Source organism: Coregonus clupeaformis, unplaced genomic scaffold, assembly GCF_020615455.1.
Source record: "Coregonus clupeaformis isolate EN_2021a unplaced genomic scaffold, ASM2061545v1 scaf0039, whole genome shotgun sequence".
NCBI classification, from domain to species: domain Eukaryota; kingdom Metazoa; phylum Chordata; class Actinopteri; order Salmoniformes; family Salmonidae; genus Coregonus; species Coregonus clupeaformis.
The window spans coordinates 67,314-75,560 of record NW_025533494.1 but is presented as its reverse complement, the minus strand read 5'-3'; positions in this window follow the sequence as shown (position 1 = coordinate 75,560).

The following is an 8,247-nucleotide window of genomic DNA, read 5'->3' as shown; positions in this document are numbered from 1 at the left end:
ATAGTTTCGCTCCGCCGGACTGAGCTTCTTGGAATAAAAAGCACAGGGGCGGAGTTTAGGTGGCGCGCCTGACCGTTGTGAAAGCACGGCTCCTATACCGGCCTCAGACGCATCCACCTCTACCTGAAATGGTAAAGAGGGATCCGGATGTGCCAGCACTGGAGCCGAGGTAAACAGGTCCTTCAGCCTCCCAAACGCCCTGTCCGCCTCGGCCGACCACTGCAGACGCACCGGACCCCCTTCAAGAGAGACGTGATGGGAGCTGCCACCTGTCCAAAACCCCCGGATAAACCTCCGGTAGTAATTCGCAAACCCCAAAAACTGCTGCACCTCCTTCACAGTGGTTGGTGTTTGCCAATTACGCACGGCTGACACCCGGTCTACCTCCATCTTCACCCCTGACGCAGACAACTGATACCCCAAAAAAGGAGACCGACTCCTGGAAAAACAGACACTTCTCTGCCTTAACATACAGGTCGTGCTCCACCAGCCTCCGCAACACTCTGCGCACCAGGGCCACATGCTCGACACGGGTAGGCGAGTACACGAGAATGTCATCTATGTACACAACGACCCCCCTGCCCCTGCATGTCCCTGAAGATCTCATCCACAAATGATTGGAAAACTGACGGAGCGTTCATCAACCCGTATGGCATGACAAGATACTCGTAATGGCCCGAGGTGGTACTAAAGGCTGTCTTCCATTCATCGCCCTCCCTGATGCGCACCAAGTTGTACGCGCTCCTGAGATCTAATTTAGTGAAGAAACGCGCCCCATCCAAGGACTCAGTCATGGTCGCAATCAGCGGGAGTGGATAACTATACTTCACCGTGATCTGATTGAGACCACGGTAATCGATGCACGGGCGTAAACCTCCATCCTTCTTCTTCACAAAAAAGAAACTTGAGGACGCAGGGGAAGTGGAAGGCCGTATGTATCCTTGTCTCAGAGATTCGTCTATGTAAGTCTCCATAGCTTTCTTCTCCTCCTGAGACAGAGGATACACATGGCTCCGTGGGAGCGCAGCTTCTGCCTGGAGGTCTATCGCACAATCTCCCTGCCTATGGGGCGGCAACCGCGTCGCCCTCGACTTACTAAACGCGATGGCCAAATCCCCATACTCAGGGGGAACGTGCAATGCGGGCACCTGGTTTGGACTCTCCACCGAGGTAGCCCCTACGGAAACGCCCAAACATCGACCCACACACTGGGCAGACCACTCCATCAGAGCCCTCTCCTGCCACGAAATAAATGGGTTATGGGTACTCAACCAGGGCATGCCCAGCACCACCGGATACGCAGGAGAGTCAATCAAAAATAGCTGAATCATCTCCTGATGACCCCCCTGCGCACACATCCTAAGTGGCGCAGTGACCTCCCTGATCAAGCCCGCACCCAACGGACGGCTATCTAGGGCATGAACGGGGAAAGGGACTTCAACAGGAAGAAGGGGAATCCCTAAGGCTAAACAAAACTTCTTATCAACAAAATTCCCAGCCGCGCCTGAATCTACCAGCGCCTTATGCTGGGAATGAGGTGCTACCTGTGGAAAACTCACAGGTATACAGAAATGTGCAACAGAGAGCTCTGGGTGAGTGGGGCGCCTACTCACCTGGAAGGAATCCCCAGTGCGGGACCTGTCGTCCTCTCCCCTAGGAGGCCATCCCCAGCACCTAGCCGCGGTGTGTCCTCCCCGACCACAGTTGGTGCAGGGGATGGACCCCCTAGTAAGCCGACCCCTCCTCTCTCTAGCGCCAGCACCCCCGAGCTCCATGGGACACGGCTCGGAGGCGCTGGAGGGTGAAATGGACGGACCCCCCTCGGGACGTCCGCGGGTAGCTAGTAGGTTATCCAGCCTGATGGACATGTCGACCAACTGGTCGAACGAGAGGCTGGTGTCCCTACAAGCCAGCTCCCGACGGATGTCCTCTCGTAGACTACATCTGTAGTGATCGACGAGAGCCCGATCATTCCACCCTGCATCTGCCGCTAGAGTACGGAATTCGAGGGCAAACTCTTGCGCACTCCTCCTCCCCTGCCGGAGGAAGACCAGACGCTCCCCCGCCGCTTTCCCCTCCGGGGGATGGTCAAACACCGCCCTGAAGCGGCGGGAGAACTCGTCGTACGTGATGGTGTCCGCGTCGATCCTCCTCCACTCCGCGTTTGCCCATTCTAATGCCTTCCCGGAAAGGCAGGAGATCAGGGCGGACACGCTCTCATGTCCCGAGGGCGCCGGGTGCACGGTGGCCAGGTACAGTTCCACCTGGAGAAGGAATCCCTGACACCCGGCCGCGGTTCCATCGTAGGCCCTCGGGAGCGAGAGTCGGACTCCTCAGGGTTCCGGTGCTGGAATGGGCGGACTGGCCGATGGTGCTGGCAGGGAGGGTGGCGGTGGAGGCGTTCCCCAGCCTCGAATGGTGGTGATCACCTCCTGCAGTGCGGTCCCCATCTGCAGGATCTGGTCCCGTTGTTCCCGAACCTGGTCCTCCAGCGTCGTCTGGGCTGCTTCGGCTCCTGCTGATTCCATTTCGGGTGTGTTATTCTGTCACGCGTGCTGTAGGTGGGTGTAGTGGTGGAATCAAACGCAGGACACCGAAGTATAGTCCAACAGACTTTAGTAACTCTCCAACAAGGAAATATGAGAACACTTGCCCGAGGGCGAAATACGCACGAAGGCGAACAAAACAAAAGCGCACTACACAGGTGCGTAAACACTCCAACGCAGTGGAGGAAAGCTCAACCGAGCGAAATAGCGAAAATCAGCCCTACACACGACAGACCAAAATCAATAACACACAACACCTGACAAACACAACGAGAACTAAATAGGACACTAATGACACTAAATGATAACAGGTGTGACAACAATCAGACAAAAGCAAACGAACATGAAACATACAACGGTGGCAGCTAGTATTCCGGAGACAACGAACGCCGAAGCCTGCCCGAACAAGGGAGAGAGGCAGCCTCGGCCGAAACCGTGACACTTTGTGTGTCTTTGTGTGTGTGTGTTTGTGTGAGCATAAGTGCTTTTCTGTGTGTGTAGATGTGTGCAAATGTATGCCTTAAAAATATCCTTACTTGATGTTCTCATTAAGAGTTGTGTTGTCCATCCAGACCCACACTTTCTCTTGCTTCTCATCTGTCAGTCCTATCCAGGGGCTGTGTTCATAAGGATCAATTCCCAGTGTTACCACTCTCTGTTTTATAAACTCCTATGGAGGATACCACACGTTAATCAACCAATGGACCAATGGTTCTCATCCTGATGAAAGCTTTGATGGCTGAACGTTTATTTTTTTATACCATTCTAAATAAAGTATATTTTTAACTTGAAGAGCGAGAGCCCCGCCTGCTTTCCTCTAAGGTCAACCAATGGAGACATACATGCAAAGCACAGAGAGACACTAAAAGAAGGCTGTATCCTAACTTGAAGTCTGCACTTTATGTGAGAGTCATTAGCAATTAATTACTGCACCTCCAACCTTACCTGCTCCTGACTACTCTCTATGATGACCAGGTGTCCTCCATCACGGATGCAGGCGTACTGACTCTGTTCCCAGGTCAGTTTGTCTTTAGAGAAGTAGTAACATGATCCATTGTATAACTCCCAGCCAGGAGAACATGGCTTCCTATCAGCATTACATTCCTTCTGATTCCCTAGAAGAGAGAAGAGATAACATAATTGAAATTTGATTACTTTCAGTTCTATGTCCTGTGATGTTCTTGTTAAATGTGTGTGTCCCTTTAAGAGAGCACAAGAGTTGTGGGTTAAGGGAGAGATAACCTGAAAGAGAAAGGACATAACTGGAATGAGAAACAATGACATACTGCGTTTACACAGTCAGCCCAATTCTGATCTTTTGCCCAATTATTGGTCTTTTGAGCAATCAGATCTTTTGACAATAATTGGGTAAATGATCAGCAAAAGAGCTGATCTGATTGGTCAAAAGCAGTGGAGGCTGCTGAGGGAAGGACGGCACATAATAATGGCTGGAAGGGAGTAATTGGAATGGGATCAAGCACATGGAAACCATGTGTTTGATGTATTTGATACCATTCCACCAATTCCGCTCCAGCCATTACCTTGAGCCCGTCCTCCCCAATTACGGTGCCACCAACCTCCTATGGTCTAAATACCAATTAGTGGGAAAAAATATCAGAATTGGGCTGACTGGGTAACAGGCTCCACCACATATCCTATGTACCATCAGCTACACAATGACATGGTCCAGTGGAGTGTTCTGGCGTGAGTCTGGATCAGGAGAGTACAGTAATGCTGTCAACATCACTGTAAATGGTATGTTTATTGTACAACACTCACTAACATTTCTACATATATAAGATAGGATGTTCAATTCTGTAACTGAATGATTGCATCTCATAAATACAAGCTCATAAGACGTTGATGTATTGTGAGGGATGACTCCAGATTTACAGTATTATTTATATATAATTCACCTTAAATTCACCCAGTGTCCTGTGTGAATTTAAGTATGCTCTCTCTAATTCTCTCGTTCTCTCTTTCTCTCTGTGAACCTGAGCCCTAGGACCATACGTCAGGACTACCGGGCATGCTGACACCTTGCTGTCCCCAGTCCGCCTGGCCTTGCTGCTATTCCAGTTTCAACTGTTCTGCCTGCGGTTACGAAACCCCTACCTGTCCCAGACCTGCTGTTTTCAACTCTTAATGATCGGCTATGAAAAGCCAACTGAGAGACCTGAGCCCTAGGACCATACGTCGGGACTACCGGCCGTGGTGACTCCTTGCTGTCCCCAGTCCGCCTGGCCTTGCTGCTATTCCAGTTTCAACTGTTCTGCCTGCGGTTATGGAACCCCTACCTGTCCCAGACCTGCTGTTTTCAACTCTTAATGATCGGCTATGAAAAGCCAACTGAGATTTATTCCTGATTATTATTTGACCATGCTTGTCACTTATGAACATTTTTGAACATCTTGGCATGGTTCTGTTATAACCTCCACCCGGCACAGCCAGAAGAGGACTGGCCATCCCTCATAGCCTGGTTCCTCTCTAGGTTTCTTCCTAGGTTTTGGCCTTTCTAGGGAGTTTTTCCTAGCCACCGTGCTTCTACACCTGCATTACTAGCTGTTTGGGGTTTTAGGCTGGGTTTCTGTACAGCACTTCGAGATATTAGCTGATGTACGAAGGGCTATATAAAATAAAATGGATTGAAAATTGATATATTATGTTACACAGATGGTGATGTGATCCTGGAGAGCCCTGTCCATCCCGTGACTGAAGGAGACTGACTCTGAGCTGTATATTTAGATATCAAGAAACAAATCCTAACCCCAAGGCTGATTTTTATAAAAATGGAGTACTCATCAAGAATGAGACTAGAGGAGAATTGACCATCCTCACAGTATCCATGTCAGATGAAGGATTCTATAAGGGTACATTTGATGAAGGATAATCACCAGAGAGCTGGGTGACAGTGAGAGGTCAGAAGAGCAGTGTGTGGGTTCAAGTGTCTTGATGGTAAAACACGTGTTTTGCTAGTCCCTCCAGGTTCCGTTGTCTCCATCTCTCTGCCCAGGCTGCTGTGTGGTCTACTGGTGGTGTCTCCCTTTCTACATGTGTCCATCATTATGACGGTGAAATGCTGCAGGGCTCGAGGTGAGAACTTTCTTTCAGTGTCTTTACAATCATTTTATCCAGCTTGATAATCACCTTCTTTATGTCATGCTCTCTGATGGAGTACATGTTATAGCTGTGTAGAGTTGAAAGAGCAGTTGGATCAGTTTAACTCTAATGCTACTTTCCATCCGTTATATTCCTGTAGGTTTGTGTTCAACAGTCAAATCTCCTCAAGACCAGATACAATGTGATGATGTCATCGAACAGAACGAATCATCAGTGTGAACATTACAGTATGAACTGTAAGCTGAACAACCATTTTTATGATTGTAAAGTTTTTTCCATTGATATATGAAAGTGTTTACTCAGTTTAATATCACTGAATAGAATTTTACAAATGATTTTGTAAGTTGACATTTTCAGCTTTTGGTAGCTTGTATGCTTTCCTTTGTAATTGTTGACTGATGTTGATTTTTCATGAAATATTACACTTACCTGTCTTTATTTCAGATTGTTAATTAAACAAGAGTGTAGTGCCTGTTTTTGTATACAACTGGAATTTGTTGCATTTTAGAATGTTGTATTTACATAATATCATGCTTTTTTACATGTAGGTGGATATACAGTACGTGAATCTTTTCCGTTTTTAATTCTAATTTAAAATACTTTGTCACACCCTGGCTCTACATAATGAGTCCCAGAGCCAGGGTGTGACAGTACCCCACCCTAAAGGCGCGGACTGCGACCGCGCCTCAACTAAACAAACCAGGGGAGGGCTGGGCGGGCATACCTCCTCGGCGGCGGTTCTGGCTCCGGCCTTGACCACCACCCTCCAATACACCCCCATAGTGCCCCTGGTCCAGTCTGTCAACTCGCACCCCTGGCTTGGTGCGTGGAGGAGGAACGGGCCTTACCAGGCTGACGACTCGCACCCCTGGCTTGGTGCGTGGAGAAGGAACGGGACTTACCAGGCTGACTTCTCGCACCCCTGGCTTAGTGCGAGTGGCAGGAACAGGCCGGACCGGGCTGGCGACGCGCACCGTAGGTTTGGTGCGAGTGGCAGGAACAGGCCGGGTCGGGCTGGCGACGCGCACCGTAAGTTTGGTGTGAGTGGCAGGAACAGGCCGGGTCGGGCTGGCGACGCGCACCGTAGACTTGGTGCGGGTGGCAGGAACAGGCCGGACCGGGCTGGCGACGCGCACCGTAGACTTGGTGCGGGTGGCAGGAACAGGCCGGACCGGGCTGGCGACGCGCACCGTAGACTACGGTGTGCGTCGCCAGCCCAGCCCGGCCTGTCCCTGCTCCACGCACCAAGCCTACGGTGTGCGTCGCCAGCCCAGCCCGGCCTGTCCCTGCTCCACGCACCAAGCCTACGGTGTGCGTCGCCAGCCCAGCCCGGCCTGTCCCTGCTCCACGCACCAAGCCTACGGTGTGCGTCGCCAGCCCAGCCCGGCCTGTCCCTGCTCCACGCACCAAGCCTACGGTGTGCGTCGCCAGCCCAGCCCGGCCTGTCCCTGCTCCACGCACCAAGCCTACGGTGCGCGTCGCCAGCCCGGCCCGGCCTGTTCCTGCCACTCGCACCAAGCCAGGGGTGCGAGTCGTCAGCCTGGTCCAGCCCGTTCCTGCCACTCGCACCAAGCCAGGGGTGCGAGTCGTCAGCCTGGTCCAGCCCGTTCCTGCTACTCGCACCAAGCCAGGGGTGCGAGTCGTCAGCCTGGCAAGGCCCGTTGCTGCTCCACGCACCAAGCTAGGGGTGCGCATCGACAGCCAGGTCCGGTCCTTTCCTGCCTCACGCACCAAGCCTGGGGTGCGCGTCGTCAGTCCGGCACAACCCGTGCCTGGGTCATCGGTGCCAGATCAGGTACCGCTTTATTGCTCCCCAACGGAGCTGAAGCTAGCCGCTCCTGCTACGTCCAGGTCAGCTCCAGCCAGCGGAGCCAGACTCGACCAGGGGCGCTATGGGGGGTTTATTGGAGGGTGGTGGTCAAGGCCGGAGGCAGAACCGCCGCCGAGGAGGTATGCCCGCCCAGCCCTCCCCTGTTTTGCTTTAGTTGAGGCGCGGTCGCAGTCCGCGCCTTTAGGGGGGGGTACTGTCACACCCTGGCTCTGGGACTCATTATGTTGAGCCAGGGTGTGTTCATTCTATGTGTTCTGTTTCTATTTTGGGTGTTCTAGGTTGTTTATTTCTATGTTTGACTGAGTGTCTCCCAATCAGAGGCAACGAGTGTCAGCTGTGTGCTGGTTGTCTCTGATTGGGAGCCATATTTAACTGTCTGTGTTTCACTTTGTGTTTGTGGGTTTTTGTTCCTTGTCGGTCTTTGTCACCGTGGACTTCACGAGTCGTTTATTGTTTTGTGTATTGTATAGGTTATCTCTAAAGATAATAAAGATCACCATGTTTGTGCAACACGCTGCGTATTGGTCTACTTCTCGTCAAGACGATCATGACATACTTAAGATGTGTTAATACTTGGTTGGTCGACCTACTATAACAGTTAAGATGGAACATGTAGCTATAGTTTGTTATTAAAAATGTATATTTACATAATGCAGCTTTAATGCTTATTTTTATATTAAAGGTAAACTCAGCGAAATGATGTTGCCACGAGTAGCACCACAAATATTGAGATGAGTGAGATGCAAGACT